Source organism: Chlorocebus sabaeus, chromosome 13, assembly GCF_047675955.1.
Source record: "Chlorocebus sabaeus isolate Y175 chromosome 13, mChlSab1.0.hap1, whole genome shotgun sequence".
NCBI lineage: Eukaryota > Metazoa > Chordata > Mammalia > Primates > Cercopithecidae > Chlorocebus > Chlorocebus sabaeus.
Genome location: NC_132916.1, coordinates 72620196 through 72637933, shown reverse-complemented (window position 1 = coordinate 72637933; position 17738 = coordinate 72620196).

The window sequence follows — 17738 nt, the reverse complement described above, 5'->3', positions numbered from 1 at the left end:
CTTAATTCATCTCACAGAGTTACATCTTTGCCTTCAAGAAGCCTTTCGCTAAGGCTGTTCTTGTGGAATTGGCAAAGGGATATTTGGAAGCCCTTAGAGGGCTATGGTGAAAAAGGAAATATCTTCCGTTCAAAACTGGAAAGAAGCTTTCTGAGAAACTGCTCTGTGTTCTGTTAATTCATCTCACAGAGTTACATCTTTCCCTTCAAGAAGCCTTTCGATAAGGCTGTTCTTGTGGAATTGGCAAAGGGATATTTGGAAGCCCATAGAGGGCTATGGTGAAAAAGGAAATATCTTCCGTTCAAAACTGGAAAGAAGCTTTCTGAGAAACTGCTCTGTGTTCTGTTAATTCATCTCACAGAGTTACATCTTTCCCTTCAAGAAGCCTTTCGCTAAGGCTGTTCTTGTGGAATTGGCAAAGGGATATTTGGAAGCCCTTAGAGGGCTATGGTGAAAAAGGAAATATCTTCCGTTCAATACTGGAAAGAAGCTTTCTGAGAAACTGCTCTGTGTTCTGCTAATTCTTCTCACAGAGTTACATCTTTCCCTTCAAGAAGGCTTTCGCTAAGGCTGTTCTTGTGGAATTGGCAAAGGGATATTTGGAAGCCCATAGAGGGCTATGTTGAAAAAGGAAATATCTTCCGTTCAAAACTGGAAAGAAGCTTTCTGAGAAACAGCTCTGTGTTCTGTTAATTCATCTCACAGAGTTACATCTTTCCCTTCAAGAAGCCTTTCGCTAAGGCTGTTCTTGTGGAATTGGCAAAGGGATATTTGGAAGCCCATAGAGGGCTATGGTGAAAAAGGAAATATCTTCCGTTCAAAACTGGAAAGAAGCTTTCTCGGAAACTGCTCTGTGTTCTGTTAATTCATCTCACAGAGTTACATCTTTCCCTTTAAGAAGCCTTTCGCTAAGGCTGTTCTTGTGGAATTGGCAAAGGGATATTTGGAAGCCCATAAAGGGCTAGGGTGAAAAAGGAAATATCTTCCGTTCAATACTGGAAAGAAGCTTTCTGAGAAACTGCTCTGTGTTCTGTTAATTCATCTCACAGAGTTACATCTTTCCCTTCAAGAAGCCTTTCGCTAAGGCTCTTCTTGTGGAATTGGCAAAGGGATATTTGGAAGCCCATAGAGGGCTATGGTGAAAAAGGAAATATCTTCCGTTCCAAACTGGAAAGAAGCTTTCTGAGAAACTGCTCTGTGTTCTGTTAATTCATCTCACAGAGTTACATCTGTCCCTTCAAGAAGCCTTTCGCTAAGGCTGTTCTTGTGGAATTGGCAAAGGGATATTTGGAAGCCCATAGAGGGCTATGGTGAAAAAGGAAATATCTTCCGTTCAAAACTGGAAAGAAGCTTTCTGAGAAACTGCTCTGTGTTCTGTTAATTCATCTCACAGAGTTACATCTTTCCCTTCAAGAAGCCTTTCACTAAGGCTGTTCTTGTGGAATTGGCAAAGGGATATTTGGAAGCCCATAGAGGGCTATGGTGAAAAAGGAAATATCTTCCGTTCAATACTGGAAAGAAGCTTTCTGAGAAACTGCTCTGTGTTCTGTTAATTCATCTCACAGAGTTACATCTTTCCCTTCAAGAAGCCTTTCGCTAAGACTGTTCTTGTGGAATTGGCAAAGGGATATTTGGAAGCCCATAGAGGGTTATGTTGAAAAAGGAAATATCTTCCGTTCAAAACTGAAAAGAAGCTTTCTGAGAAACTGCTCTGTGTTCTGTTAATTCATCTCACCGAGTTACATCCTTCCCTTCAAGAAGCCTTTCGCTAATGCTGCTCTTGTGGAATTGGCAAAGGGATATTTGGAAGCCCATAGAGGGCTATGGTGAAAAAGGAAATATCTTCCGTTCAAAACTGGAAAGAAGCTTTCTGAGAAACTGCTCTGTGTTCTGTTAATTCATCTCACAGAGTTACATCTTTCCCTTCAAGAAGCCTTTCGCTAAGTCTGTTCTTGTGGAATTGGCCAAGGGATATTTGGAAGCCCATAGAGGGCTATGGTGAAAAAGGAAATATCTTCCGTTCCAAACTGGAAAGAAGCTTTCTGAGAAACTGCTCTGTGTTCTGTTAATTCATCTCACAGATTTATATCTTTCCCTTCAAGAAGCCTTTCGCTAAGGCTGTTCTTGTGGAATTGGCAAAGGGATATTTGGAAGCCCATAGAGGGCTATGGTGAAAAAGGAAATATCTTCCGTTCAAAACTGGAAAGAAGCTTTCTGAGAAACTGCTCTGTGTTCTGTTAATTCATCTCACAGAGTTACATCTTTCCCTTCAAGAAGCCTTTCGCTAAGGCTGTTCTTGTGGAATTGGCAAAGGGATATTTGGAAGCCCATAGAGGGCTATGGTGAAAAAGGAAATATCTTCCGTTCAAAACTGGAGAGAAGCTTTCTGAGAAACTGCTCTGTGTTCTGTTAATTCATCTCACAGAGTTACATCTTTCCCTTCAAGAAGCCTTTCGCTAAGGCTGTTCTTGTGGAATTGGCAAAGGGATATTTGGAAGCCCTTAGAGGGCTATGGTGAAAAAGGAAATATCTTCCGTTCAAAACTGGAAAGAAGCTTTCTGAGAAACTGCTCTGTGTTCTGTTAATTCATCTCACAGAGTTACATCTTTCCCTTCAAGAAGCCTTTCGCTAAGGCTGTTCTTGTGGAATTGGCAAAGGGATATCTGGAAGCCCATAGAGGGCTATGGTGAAAAAGGAAATATCTTCCGTTCAAAACTGGAAAGAAGCTTCCTGAGAAACTGCTCTGTGTTCTGTTAATTCATCTCACAGAGTTACATGTTTCCCTTCAAGAAGCCTTTCGCTAAGGCTGTTCTTGTGGAATTGGCAAAGATATATTTGGAAGCCCTTAGAGGGCTATGGAGAAAAAGGAAATATCTTCCGTTCAAAACTGGAAAGAAGCTTTCTGAGAAACTGCTCTGTGTTCTGTTAATTCATCTCAGAGAGTTACATCTTTCCCTTCAAGAAGCCTTTCACTAAGGCTGTTCTTGTGCAATTGGCAAAGGGATATTTGGAAGCCCATAGAGGGCTATGGTGAAAAAGGAAATATCTTCCGTTCAATACTGGAAAGAAGCTTTCTGAGAAACTGCTCTGTGTTCTGTTAATTCATCTCACAGAGTTACATCTTTCCCTTCAGGAAGCCTTTCGCTAAGGCTGTTCTTGTAGAATTGGCAAAGGGATATTTGGAAGCCCATAGAGGGTTATGGTGAAAAAGGAAATATCTTCCGTTCAAAACTGGAAAGAATCTTTCTGAGAAACTGCTCTGTGTTCTGTTAATTCATCTCACCGAGTTACATCCTTCCCTTCAAGAAGCCTTTCGCTAATGCTGCTCTTGTGGAATTGGCAAAGGGATATTTGGAAGCCCATAGAGGGCTATGGTGAAAAAGGAAATATCTTCCGTTCAAAACTGGAAAGAAGCTTTCTGAGAAACTGCTCTGTGTTCTGTTAATTCATCTCACAGAGTTACATCTTTCCCTTCAAGAAGCCTTTCGCTAAGGCTGTTCTTGTGGAATTGGCAAAGGGATATTTGGAAGCCCATAGAGGGCTATGGTGAAAAAGGAAATATCTTCCGTTCAAAACTGGAAAGAAGCTTTCTGAGAAACTGCTCTGTGTTCTGTTAATTCATCTCACAGAGTTACATCTTTCCCTTCAAGAATCCTTTCGCTAAGGCTGTTCTTGTGGAATTGGCAAAGGGATATTTGGAAGCCCATAGAGGGCTATGGTGAAAAAGAAAATATCTTCCGTTCAAAACTGGAAAGAAGCTTCCTGAGAAACTGCTCTGTGTTCTGTTAATTCATCTCACGGAGTTACATCTTTCCCTTCAAGAAGCCTTTCGCTAAGGCTGTTCTTGTGGAATTGGCAAAGGGATATTTGGAAGCCCATAGAGGGCTATGGTGAAAAAGGAAATATCTTCCGTTCAAAACTGGAAAGAAGCTTTCTGAGAAACTGCTCTGTGTTCTGTTAATTCATCTCACAGAGTTACATCTTTCCCTTCAAGAAGCCTTTCGCTAAGGCTGTTCTTGTGGAATTGGCAAAGGGATATTTGGAAGCCCATAGAGGGCTATGGTGAAAAAGGAAATATCTTCCATTCAAAACTGGAAAGAAGCTTTCTGAGAATCTGCTCTGTGTTCTGTTAATTCATCTCACAGAGTTACATCTTTCCCTTCAAGAAGCCTTTCGCTAAGGCTGTTCTTGTGGAATTGGCAAAGGGATATTTGGAATCCCTTAGAGGGCTATGGTGAAAAAGTAAATATCTTCCGTTCAAAACTGGAAAGAAGCATTCTGAGAAACTGCTCTGTCTTCTCTTAATTCATCTCACAGAGTTACATCTTTGCCTTCAAGAAGCCTTTCGCTAAGGCTGTTCTTGTGGAATTGGCAAAGGGATATTTGGAAGCCCTTAGAGGGCTATGGTGAAAAAGGAAATATCTTCCGTTCAAAACTGGAAAGAAGCTTTCTGAGAAACTGCTCTGTGTTCTGTTAATTCATCTCACAGAGTTACATCTTTCCCTTCAAGAAGCCTTTCGATAAGGCTGTTCTTGTGGAATTGGCAAAGGGATATTTGGAAGCCCATAGAGGGCTATGGTGAAAAAGGAAATATCTTCCGTTCAAAACTGGAAAGAAGCTTTCTGAGAAACTGCTCTGTGTTCTGTTAATTCATCTCACAGAGTTACATCTTTCCCTTCAAGAAGCCTTTCGCTAAGGCTGTTCTTGTGGAATTGGCAAAGGGATATTTGGAAGCCCTTAGAGGGCTATGGTGAAAAAGGAAATATCTTCCGTTCAATACTGGAAAGAAGCTTTCTGAGAAACTGCTCTGTGTTCTGCTAATTCTTCTCACAGAGTTACATCTTTCCCTTCAAGAAGGCTTTCGCTAAGGCTGTTCTTGTGGAATTGGCAAAGGGATATTTGGAAGCCCATAGAGGGCTATGTTGAAAAAGGAAATATCTTCCGTTCAAAACTGGAAAGAAGCTTTCTGAGAAACAGCTCTGTGTTCTGTTAATTCATCTCACAGAGTTACATCTTTCCCTTCAAGAAGCCTTTCGCTAAGGCTGTTGTTGTGGAATTGGCAAAGGGATATTTGGAAGCCCATAGAGGGCTATGGTGAAAAAGGAAATATCTTCCGTTCAAAACTGGAAAGAAGCTTTCTGAGAAACTGCTCTGTGTTCTGTTAATTCATCTCACCGAGTTACATCTTTCCCTTCAAGAAGCCTTTCGCTAATGCTGCTCTTGTGGAATTGGCAAAGGGATATTTGGAAGCCCATAGAGGGCTATGGTGAAAAAGGAAATATCTTCCGTTCAAAACTGGAAAGAAGCTTTCTGAGAAACTGCTCTGTGTTCTGTTAATTCATCTCACAGAGTTACATCTTTCCCTTCAAGAAGCCTTTCGCTAAGGCTGTTCTTGTGGAATTGGCAAAGGGATATTTGGAAGCCCATAGAGGGCTATGGTGAAAAAGGAAATATCTTCCGTTCCAAACTGGAAAGAAGCTTTCTGAGAAACTGCTCTGTGTTCTGTTAATTCATCTCACAGAGTTACATCTGTCCCTTCAAGAAGCCTTTCGCTAAGGCTGTTCTTGTGGAATTGGCAAAGGGATATTTGGAAGCCCATAGAGGGCTATGGTGAAAAAGGAAATATCTTCCGTTCAAAACTGGAAAGAAGCTTTCTGAGAAACTGCTCTGTGTTCTGTTAATTCATCTCACAGAGTTACATCTTTCCCTTCAAGAAGCCTTTCACTAAGGCTGTTCTTGTGCAATTGGCAAAGGGATATTTTGAAGCCCATAGAGGGCTATGGTGAAAAAGGAAATATCTTCCGTTCAATACTGGAAAGAAGCTTTCTGAGAAACTGCTCTGTGTTCTGTTAATTCATCTCACAGAGTTACATCCTTCCCTTCAAGAAGCCTTTCGCTAAGACTGTTCTTGTGGAATTGGCAAAGGGATATTTGGAAGCCCATAGAGGGTTATGTTGAAAAAGGAAATATCTTCCGTTCAAAACTGAAAAGAAGCTTTCTGAGAAACTGCTCTGTGTTCTGTTAATTCATCTCACCGAGTTACATCCTTCCCTTCAAGAAGCCTTTCGCTAATGCTGCTCTTGTGGAATTGGCAAAGGGATATTTGGAAGCCCATAGAGGGCTATGGTGAAAAAGGAAATATCTTCCGTTCAAAACTGGAAAGAAGCTTTCTGAGAAACTGCTCTGTGTTCTGTTAATTCATCTCACAGAGTTACATCTTTCCCTTCAAGAAGCCTTTCGCTAAGTCTGTTCTTGTGGAATTGGCCAAGGGATATTTGGAAGCCCATAGAGGGCTATGGTGAAAAAGGAAATATCTTCCGTTCCAAACTGGAAAGAAGCTTTCTGAGAAACTGCTCTGTGTTCTGTTAATTCATCTCACAGATTTATATCTTTCCCTTCAAGAAGCCTTTCGCTAAGGCTGTTCTTGTGGAATTGGCAAAGGGATATTTGGAAGCCCATAGAGGGCTATGGTGAAAAAGGAAATATCTTCCGTTCAAAACTGGAAAGAAGCTTTCTGAGAAACTGCTCTGTGTTCTGTTAATTCATCTCACAGAGTTACATCTTTCCCTTCAAGAAGCCTTTCGCTAAGGCTGTTCTTGTGGAATTGGCAAAGGGATATTTGGAAGCCCATAGAGGGCTATGGTGAAAAAGCAAATATCTTCCGTTCAAAACTGGAGAGAAGCTTTCTGAGAAACTGCTCTGTGTTCTGTTAATTCATCTCACAGAGTTACATCTTTCCCTTCAAGAAGCCTTTCGCTAAGGCTGTTCTTGTGGAATTGGCAAAGGGATATTTGGAAGCCCTTAGAGGGCTATGGTGAAAAAGGAAATATCTTCCGTTCAAAACTGGAAAGAAGCTTTCTGAGAAACTGCTCTGTGTTCTGTTAATTCATCTCACAGAGTTACATCTTTCCCTTCAAGAAGCCTTTCGCTAAGGCTGTTCTTGTGGAATTGGCAAAGGGATATCTGGAAGCCCATAGAGGGCTATGGTGAAAAAGGAAATATCTTCCGTTCAAAACTGGAAAGAAGCTTCCTGAGAAACTGCTCTGTGTTCTGTTAATTCATCTCACAGAGTTACATCTTTCCCTTCAAGAAGCCTTTCGCTAAGGCTGTTCTTGTGGATTTGGCAAAGGGATATTTGGAAGCCCAAAGAGGGCTATGGTGAAAAAGGAAATATCTTCCGTTCAAAACTGGAAAGAAGCTTTCTGAGAAACTGCTCTGTGTTCTGCTAATTCATCTCACAGAGTTACATCTTTCCCTTCAAGAAGCCTTTCGCTAAGGCTGTTCTTGTGCAATTGGCAAAGGGATATTTGGAAGCCCATAGAGGGCTATGGTGAAAAAGGAAATATCTTCCGTTCAAAACTGGAAAGAAGCTTTCTGAGAAACGGATCTGTGTTCTGTTAATTCATCTCACAGAGTTACATGTTTCCCTTCAAGAAGCCTTTCGCTAAGGCTGTTCTTGTGGAATTGGCAAAGATATATTTGGAAGCCCTTAGAGGGCTATGGAGAAAAAGGAAATATCTTCCGTTCAAAACTGGAAAGAAGCTTTCTGAGAAACTGCTCTGTGTTCTGTTAATTCATCTCAGAGAGTTACATCTTTCCCTTCAAGAAGCCTTTCACTAAGGCTGTTCTTGTGCAATTGGCAAAGGGATATTTGGAAGCCCATAGAGGGCTATGGTGAAAAAGGAAATATCTTCCGTTCAATACTGGAAAGAAGCTTTCTGAGAAACTGCTCTGTGTTCTGTTAATTCATCTCACAGAGTTACATCTTTCCCTTCAGGAAGCCTTTCGCTAAGGCTGTTCTTGTAGAATTGGCAAAGGGATATTTGGAAGCCCATAGAGGGTTATGGTGAAAAAGGAAATATCTTCCGTTCAAAACTGGAAAGAAGCTTTCTGAGAAACTGCTCTGTGTTCTGTTAATTCATCTCACCGAGTTACATCCTTCCCTTCAAGAAGCCTTTCGCTAATGCTGCTCTTGTGGAATTGGCAAAGGGATATTTGGAAGCCCATAGAGGGTATGGTGAAAAAGGAAATATCTTCCGTTCAAAACTGGAAAGAAGCTTTCTGAGAAACTGCTCTGTGTTCTGTTAATTCATCTCACAGAGTTACATCTTTCCCTTCAAGAAGCCTTTCGCTAAGGCTGTTCTTGTGGAATTGGCAAAGGGATATTTGGAAGCCCTTAGAGGGCTATGGTGAAAAAGGAAATATCTTCCGTTCAATACTGGAAAGAAGCTTTCTGAGAAACTGCTCTGTGTTCTGCTAATTCTTCTCACAGAGTTACATCTTTCCCTTCAAGAAGGCTTTCGCTAAGGCTGTTCTTGTGGAATTGGCAAAGGGATATTTGGAAGCCCATAGAGGGCTATGTTGAAAAAGGAAATATCTTCCGTTCAAAACTGGAAAGAAGCTTTCTGAGAAACAGCTCTGTGTTCTGTTAATTCATCTCACAGAGTTACATCTTTCCCTTCAAGAAGCCTTTCGCTAAGGCTGTTCTTGTGGAATTGGCAAAGGGATATTTGGAAGCCCATAGAGGGCTATGGTGAAAAAGGAAATATCTTCCGTTCAAAACTGGAAAGAAGCTTTCTGAGAAACTGCTCTGTGTTCTGTTAATTCATCTCACCGAGTTACATCTTTCCCTTCAAGAAGCCTTTCGCTAATGCTGCTCTTGTGGAATTGGCAAAGGGATATTTGGAAGCCCATAGAGGGCTATGGTGAAAAAGGAAATATCTTCCGTTCAAAACTGGAAAGAAGCTTTCTGAGAAACTGCTCTGTGTTCTGTTAATTCATCTCACAGAGTTACATCTTTCCCTTCAAGAAGCCTTTCGCTAAGGCTGTTCTTGTGGAATTGGCAAAGGGATATTTGGAAGCCCATAGAGGGCTATGGTGAAAAAGGAAATATCTTCCGTTCCAAACTGGAAAGAAGCTTTCTGAGAAACTGCTCTGTGTTCTGTTAATTCATCTCACAGAGTTACATCTGTCCCTTCAAGAAGCCTTTCGCTAAGGCTGTTCTTGTGGAATTGGCAAAGGGATATTTGGAAGCCCATAGAGGGCTATGGTGAAAAAGGAAATATCTTCCGTTCAAAACTGGAAAGAAGCTTTCTGAGAAACTGCTCTGTGTTCTGTTAATTCATCTCACAGAGTTACATCTTTCCCTTCAAGAAGCCTTTCACTAAGGCTGTTCTTGTGCAATTGGCAAAGGGATATTTTGAAGCCCATAGAGGGCTATGGTGAAAAAGGAAATATCTTCCGTTCAATACTGGAAAGAAGCTTTCTGAGAAACTGCTCTGTGTTCTGTTAATTCATCTCACAGAGTTACATCCTTCCCTTCAAGAAGCCTTTCGCTAAGACTGTTCTTGTGGAATTGGCAAAGGGATATTTGGAAGCCCATAGAGGGTTATGTTGAAAAAGGAAATATCTTCCGTTCAAAACTGAAAAGAAGCTTTCTGAGAAACTGCTCTGTGTTCTGTTAATTCATCTCACCGAGTTACATCCTTCCCTTCAAGAAGCCTTTCGCTAATGCTGCTCTTGTGGAATTGGCAAAGGGATATTTGGAAGCCCATAGAGGGCTATGGTGAAAAAGGAAATATCTTCCGTTCAAAACTGGAAAGAAGCTTTCTGAGAAACTGCTCTGTGTTCTGTTAATTCATCTCACAGAGTTACATCTTTCCCTTCAAGAAGCCTTTCGCTAAGTCTGTTCTTGTGGAATTGGCCAAGGGATATTTGGAAGCCCATAGAGGGCTATGGTGAAAAAGGAAATATCTTCCGTTCCAAACTGGAAAGAAGCTTTCTGAGAAACTGCTCTGTGTTCTGTTAATTCATCTCACAGATTTATATCTTTCCCTTCAAGAAGCCTTTCGCTAAGGCTGTTCTTGTGGAATTGGCAAAGGGATATTTGGAAGCCCATAGAGGGCTATGGTGAAAAAGGAAATATCTTCCGTTCAAAACTGGAAAGAAGCTTTCTGAGAAACTGCTCTGTGTTCTGTTAATTCATCTCACAGAGTTACATCTTTCCCTTCAAGAAGCCTTTCGCTAAGGCTGTTCTTGTGGAATTGGCAAAGGGATATTTGGAAGCCCATAGAGGGCTATGGTGAAAAAGCAAATATCTTCCGTTCAAAACTGGAGAGAAGCTTTCTGAGAAACTGCTCTGTGTTCTGTTAATTCATCTCACAGAGTTACATCTTTCCCTTCAAGAAGCCTTTCGCTAAGGCTGTTCTTGTGGAATTGGCAAAGGGATATTTGGAAGCCCTTAGAGGGCTATGGTGAAAAAGGAAATATCTTCCGTTCAAAACTGGAAAGAAGCTTTCTGAGAAACTGCTCTGTGTTCTGTTAATTCATCTCACAGAGTTACATCTTTCCCTTCAAGAAGCCTTTCGCTAAGGCTGTTCTTGTGGAATTGGCAAAGGGATATCTGGAAGCCCATAGAGGGCTATGGTGAAAAAGGAAATATCTTCCGTTCAAAACTGGAAAGAAGCTTCCTGAGAAACTGCTCTGTGTTCTGTTAATTCATCTCACAGAGTTACATCTTTCCCTTCAAGAAGCCTTTCGCTAAGGCTGTTCTTGTGGATTTGGCAAAGGGATATTTGGAAGCCCAAAGAGGGCTATGGTGAAAAAGGAAATATCTTCCGTTCAAAACTGGAAAGAAGCTTTCTGAGAAACTGCTCTGTGTTCTGCTAATTCATCTCACAGAGTTACATCTTTCCCTTCAAGAAGCCTTTCGCTAAGGCTGTTCTTGTGCAATTGGCAAAGGGATATTTGGAAGCCCATAGAGGGCTATGGTGAAAAAGGAAATATCTTCCGTTCAAAACTGGAAAGAAGCTTTCTGAGAAACGGATCTGTGTTCTGTTAATTCATCTCACAGAGTTACATGTTTCCCTTCAAGAAGCCTTTCGCTAAGGCTGTTCTTGTGGAATTGGCAAAGATATATTTGGAAGCCCTTAGAGGGCTATGGAGAAAAAGGAAATATCTTCCGTTCAAAACTGGAAAGAAGCTTTCTGAGAAACTGCTCTGTGTTCTGTTAATTCATCTCAGAGAGTTACATCTTTCCCTTCAAGAAGCCTTTCACTAAGGCTGTTCTTGTGCAATTGGCAAAGGGATATTTGGAAGCCCATAGAGGGCTATGGTGAAAAAGGAAATATCTTCCGTTCAATACTGGAAAGAAGCTTTCTGAGAAACTGCTCTGTGTTCTGTTAATTCATCTCACAGAGTTACATCTTTCCCTTCAGGAAGCCTTTCGCTAAGGCTGTTCTTGTAGAATTGGCAAAGGGATATTTGGAAGCCCATAGAGGGTTATGGTGAAAAAGGAAATATCTTCCGTTCAAAACTGGAAAGAAGCTTTCTGAGAAACTGCTCTGTGTTCTGTTAATTCATCTCACCGAGTTACATCCTTCCCTTCAAGAAGCCTTTCGCTAATGCTGCTCTTGTGGAATTGGCAAAGGGATATTTGGAAGCCCATAGAGGGTATGGTGAAAAAGGAAATATCTTCCGTTCAAAACTGGAAAGAAGCTTTCTGAGAAACTGTCTGTGTTCTGTTAATTCATCTCACAGAGTTACATCTTTCCCTTCAAGAAGCCTTTCGCTAAGGCTGTTCTTGTGGAATTGGCAAAGGGATATTTGGAAGCCCATAGAGGGCTATGGTGAAAAAGGAAATATCTTCCGTTCAAAACTGGAAAGAAGCTTTCTGAGAAACTGCTCTGTGTTCTGTTAATTCATCTCACAGAGTTACATCTTTCCCTTCAAGAATCCTTTCGCTAAGGCTGTTCTTGTGGAATTGGCAAAGGGATATTTGGAAGCCCATAGAGGGCTATGGTGAAAAAGAAAATATCTTCCGTTCAAAACTGGAAAGAAGCTTCCTGAGAAACTGCTCTGTGTTCTGTTAATTCATCTCACGGAGTTACATCTTTCCCTTCAAGAAGCCTTTCGCTAAGGCTGTTCTTGTGGAATTGGCAAAGGGATATTTGGAAGCCCATAGAGGACTATGGTGAAAAAGGAAATATCTTCCGTTCAAAACTGGAAAGAAGCTTTCTGAGAAACTGCTCTGTGTTCTGTTAATTCATCTCACAGAGTTACATCTTTCCCTTCAAGAAGCCTTTCGCTAAGGCTGTTCTTGTGGAATTGGCAAAGGGATATTTGGAAGCCCATAGAGGGCTATGGTGAAAAAGGAAATATCTTCCATTCAAAACTGGAAAGAAGCTTTCTGAGAATCTGCTCTGTGTTCTGTTAATTCATCTCACAGGGTTACATCTTTCCCTTCAAGAAGCCTTTCGCTAAGGCTGTTCTTGTGGAATTGGCAAAGGGATATTTGGAAGCCCATAGAGGGCTATGGTGAAAAAGTAAATATCTTCCGTTCAAAACTGGAAAGAAGCATTCTGAGAAACTGCTCTGTCTTCTCTTAATTCATCTCACAGAGTTACATCTTTGCCTTCAAGAAGCCTTTCGCTAAGGCTGTTCTTGTGGAATTGGCAAAGGGATATTTGGAAGCCCTTAGAGGGCTATGGTGAAAAAGGAAATATCTTCCGTTCAAAACTGGAAAGAAGCTTTCTGAGAAACTGCTCTTTGTTCTGTTAATTCATCTCACAGAGTTACATCTTTCCCTTCAAGAAGCCTTTCGATAAGGCTGTTCTTGTGGAATTGGCAAAGGGATATTTGGAAGCCCATAGAGGGCTATGGTGAAAAAGGAAATATCTTCCGTTCAAAACTGGAAAGAAGCTTTCTGAGAAACTGCTCTGTGTTCTGTTAATTCATCTCACAGAGTTACATCTTTCCCTTCAAGAAGCCTTTCGCTAAGGCTGTTCTTGTGGAATTGGCAAAGGGATATTTGGAAGCCCTTAGAGGGCTATGGTGAAAAAGGAAATATCTTCCGTTCAATACTGGAAAGAAGCTTTCTGAGAAACTGCTCTGTGTTCTGCTAATTCTTCTCACAGAGTTACATCTTTCCCTTCAAGAAGGCTTTCGCTAAGGCTGTTCTTGTGGAATTGGCAAAGGGATATTTGGAAGCCCATAGAGGGCTATGTTGAAAAAGGAAATATCTTCCGTTCAAAACTGGAAAGAAGCTTTCTGAGAAACAGCTCTGTGTTCTGTTAATTCATCTCACAGAGTTACATCTTTCCCTTCAAGAAGCCTTTCGCTAAGGCTGTTCTTGTGGAATTGGCAAAGGGATATTTGGAAGCCCATAGAGGGCTATGGTGAAAAAGGAAATATCTTCCGTTCAAAACTGGAAAGAAGCTTTCTCGGAAACTGCTCTGTGTTCTGTTAATTCATCTCACAGAGTTACATCTTTCCCTTTAAGAAGCCTTTCGCTAAGGCTGTTCTTGTGGAATTGGCAAAGGGATATTTGGAAGCCCATAAAGGGCTAGGGTGAAAAAGGAAATATCTTCCGTTTAAAACTGGAAAGAAGCTTTCTGAGAAACTGCTCTGTGTTCTGTTATTTCATCTCTCAGAGTTACATCTTTCCCTTCAAGAAGCCTTTCGCTAAGGCTCTTCTTGTGGAATTGGCAAAGGGATATTTGGAAGCCCATAGAGGGCTAGGGTGAAAAAGGAAATATCTTCCGTTCAAAACTGGAAAGAAGCTTTCTGAGAAACTGCTCTGTGTTCTGTTAATTCATCTCACAGAGTTACATCTTTCCCTTCAAGAAGCCTTTCGCTAAGGCTGTTCTTGTGGAATTGGCAAAGGGATATTTGGAAGCCCATAGAGGGCTATGGTGAAAAAGGAAATATCTTCCGTTCAAAACTGGAAAGAAGCTTTCTTTGAAACTGCTCTGTGTTCTGTTAATTCATCTCACCGAGTTACATCTTTCCCTTCAAGAAGCCTTTCGCTAATGCTGCTCTTGTGGAATTGGCAAAGGGATATTTGGAAGCCCATAGAGGGCTATGGTGAAAAAGGAAATATCTTCCGTTCAAAACTGGAAAGAAGCTTTCTGAGAAACTGCTCTGTGTTCTGTTAATTCATCTCACAGAGTTACATCTTTCGCTTCAAGAATCCTTTCGCTAAGGCTGTTCTTGTGGAATTGGCAAAGGGATATTTGGAAGCCCATAGAGGGCTATGGTGAAAAAGGAAATATCTTCCGTTCCAAACTGGAAAGAAGCTTTCTGAGAAACTGCTCTGTGTTCTGTTAATTCATCTCACAGAGTTACATCTGTCCCTTCAAGAAGCCTTTCGCTAAGGCTGTTCTTGTGGAATTGGCAAAGGGATATTTGGAAGCCCATAGAGGGCTATGGTGAAAAAGGAAATATCTTCCGTTCAAAACTGGAAAGAAGCTTTCTGAGAAACTGCTCTGTGTTCTGTTAATTCATCTCACAGAGTTACATCTTTCCCTTCAAGAAGCCTTTCACTAAGGCTGTTCTTGTGCAATTGGCAAAGGGATATTTGGAAGCCCATAGAGGGCTATGGTGAAAAAGGAAATATCTTCCGTTCAATACTGGAAAGAAGCTTTCTGAGAAACTGCTCTGTGTTCTGTTAATTCATCTCACAGAGTTACATCTTTCCCTTCAAGAAGCCTTTCGCTAAGGCTGTTCTTGTGGAATTGGCAAAGGGATATTTGGAAGCCCATAGAGGGCTATGGTGAAAAAGGAAATATCTTCCGTTCAAAACTGGAGAGAAGCTTTCTGAGAAACTGCTCTGTGTTCTGTTAATTCATCTCACAGAGTTACATCTTTCCCTTCAAGAAGCCTTTCGCTAAGGCTGTTCTTGTGGAATTGGCAAAGGGATATTTGGAAGCCCTTAGAGGGCTATGGTGAAAAAGGAAATATCTTCCGTTCAAAACTGGAAAGAAGCTTTCTGAGAAACTGCTCTGTGTTCTGTTAATTCATCTCACAGAGTTACATCTTTCCCTTCAAGAAGCCTTTCGCTAAGGCTGTTCTTGTGGAATTGGCAAAGGGATATCTGGAAGCCCATAGAGGGCTATGGTGAAAAAGGAAATATCTTCCGTTCAAAACTGGAAAGAAGCTTCCTGAGAAACTGCTCTGTGTTCTGTTAATTCATCTCACAGAGTTACATCTTTCCCTTCAAGAAGCCTTTCGCTAAGGCTGTTCTTGTGGATTTGGCAAAGGGATATTTGGAAGCCCAAAGAGGGCTATGGTGAAAAAGGAAATATCTTCCGTTCAAAACTGGAAAGAAGCTTTCTGAGAAACTGCTCTGTGTTCTGCTAATTCATCTCACAGAGTTACATCTTTCCCTTCAAGACGCCTTTCGCTAAGGCTGTTCTTGTGGATTTGGCAAAGGGATATTTGGAAGCCCATAGAGGGCTATGGTGAAAAAGGAAATATCTTCCGTTCAAAACTGGAAAGAAGCTTTCTGAGAAACGGCTCTGTGTTCTGTTAATTCATCTCACAGAGTTACATGTTTCCCTTCAAGAAGCCTTTCGCTAAGGCTGTTCTTGTGGAATTGGCAAAGATATATTTGGAAGCCCTTAGAGGGCTATGGAGAAAAAGGAAATATCTTCCGTTCAAAACTGGAAAGAAGCTTTCTGAGAAACTGCTCTGTGTTCTGTTAATTCATCTCAGAGAGTTACATCTTTCCCTTCAAGAAGCCTTTCGCTAAGGCTGTTCTTGTGGAATTGGCAAAGGGATATTTGGAACCCCTAGAGGGCTATGGTGAAAAAGGAAATATCTTCCGTTCCAAACTGGAAAGAAGCTTTCTGAGAAACTGCTCTGTGTTCTGTTAATTCATCTCACAGAGTTACATCTTTCCCTTCAAGAAGCCTTTCGCTAAGGCTGTTCTTGTGGAATTGGCAAAGGGATATTTGGAAGCCCATAGAGGGCTATGGTGAAAAAGGAAATATCTTCCGTTCAAAACTGGAAAGAAGCTTTCTGAGAAACTGCTCTGTGTTCTGTTAATTCATCTCACAGAGTTACATCTTTCCCTTCAGGAAGCCTTTCGCTAACGCTGTTCTTGTGGAATTGGCAAAGGGATATTTGGAAACCCATAGAGGGCTATGGTGAAAAAGGAAATATCTTCCGTTCAAAACTGGAAAGAAGCTTTCTGAGAAACTGCTCTGTGTTCTGTGAATTCATCTCACAGAGTTACATCTTTCCCTTCAAGAAGCCTTTCGCTAAGGCTGTTCTTGTGTAATTGGCAAAGGGATATTTGGAAGCCCAGAGAGGGCTATGGTGAAAAAGGAAATATCTTCCGTTCAAAACTGGAAAGAAGCTTTCTGAGAAACTGCTCTGTGTTCTGTTAATTCATCTCACAGAGTTACATCTTTCCCTTCAAGAAGCCTTTCGCTAAGGCTGTTCTTGTGGAATTGGCAAAGGGATATTTGGAACCCCTAGAGGGCTATGGTGAAAAAGGCAATATCTTCCTTTCAAAACTGGAAAGAAGCTTTCTGAAAAACTGCTCTGTGTTCTGTTAATTCATCTCACAGAGTTACATCTTTCCCTTCAAGAAGCCTTTCGCTAAGGCTGTTCTTGTGGAATTGGCAAAGGGATATTTGGAAGCCCAGAGAGGGCTATGGTGAAAAAGGAAATATCTTCCGTTCAAAACTGGAAAGAAGCTTTCTGAGAAACTGCTCTGTGTTCTGTTAATTCATCTCACAGAGTTACATCTTTCCCTTCAGGAAGCCTTTCGCTAAGGCTGTTCTTGTGGATTTGGCAAAGGGATATTTGGAAGCCCATAGAGGGCTATGGTGAAAAAGGAAATATCTTCCGTTCCAAACTGGAAAGAAGCTTTCTGAGAAACTGCTCTGTGTTCTGTTAATTCATCTCACAGAGTTACATTTTTCCCTTCAAGAAGCCTTTCGCTAAGGCTGTTCTTGTGGAATTGGCAAAGGGATATTTGCAAGCCCATAGAGGGCTATGGTGAAAAAGGAAATATCTTCCGTTCAATACTGGAAAGAAGTTTTCTGAGAAACTGCTCTGTGTTCTGCTAATTCTTCTCACAGAGTTACATCTTTCCCTTCAAGAAGCCTTTCGCTAAGGCTGTTCTTGTGGAATTGGCAAAGGGATATTTGGAAGCCCATAGAGGGCTATGGTGAAAAAGGAAATATCTTCCGTTCAAAACTGGAAAGAAGCTTTCTGAGAAACTGCTCTGTGTTCTGTTAATTCATCTCACAGAGTTACATCTTTCCCTTCAAGAAGCCTTTCGCTAAGGCTGTTCTTGTGGAATTGGCAAAGGGATGTTTGGAAGCCCTTAGAGGGCTATGGTGAAAAAGGAAATATCTTCCGTTCAAAGTTGGAAAGAAGCTTTCTGAGAAACTGCTCTGTGTTCTGCTAATTCTTCTCACAGAGTTACATCTTTCCCTTCAAGAAGCCTTTCGCTAAGGCTGTTCTTGTGGAATTGGCAAAGGGATATTTGGAAGCCCTTAGAGGGCAATGGTGAAAAAGGAAATATCTTCCGTTCAAAACTGGAAAGAAGCTTTCTGAGAAACTGCTCTGTGTTCTTTTAATTCATCTCACAGAGTTACATCTTTCCCTTCAAGAAGCCTTTCGCTAAGGCTGTTCTTGTGGAATTGGCAAAGGGATATTTGGAAGCCCATAGAGGGCTATGGTGAAAAAGGAAATATCTTCCGTTCAAAACTGGAGAGAAGCTTTCTGAGAAACTGCTCTGTGTTCTGTTAATTCATCTCACAGAGTTACATCTTTCCCTTCAAGAAGCCTTTCTCTAAGGCTGTTCTTGTGGAATTGGCAAAGGGATATTTGGAAGCCCTTAGAGGGCTATGGTGAAAAAGGAAATATCTTCCGTTCAAAACTGGAAAGAAGCTTTCTGAGAAACTGCTCTGTGTTCTGTTAATTCATCTCACAGAGTTACATCT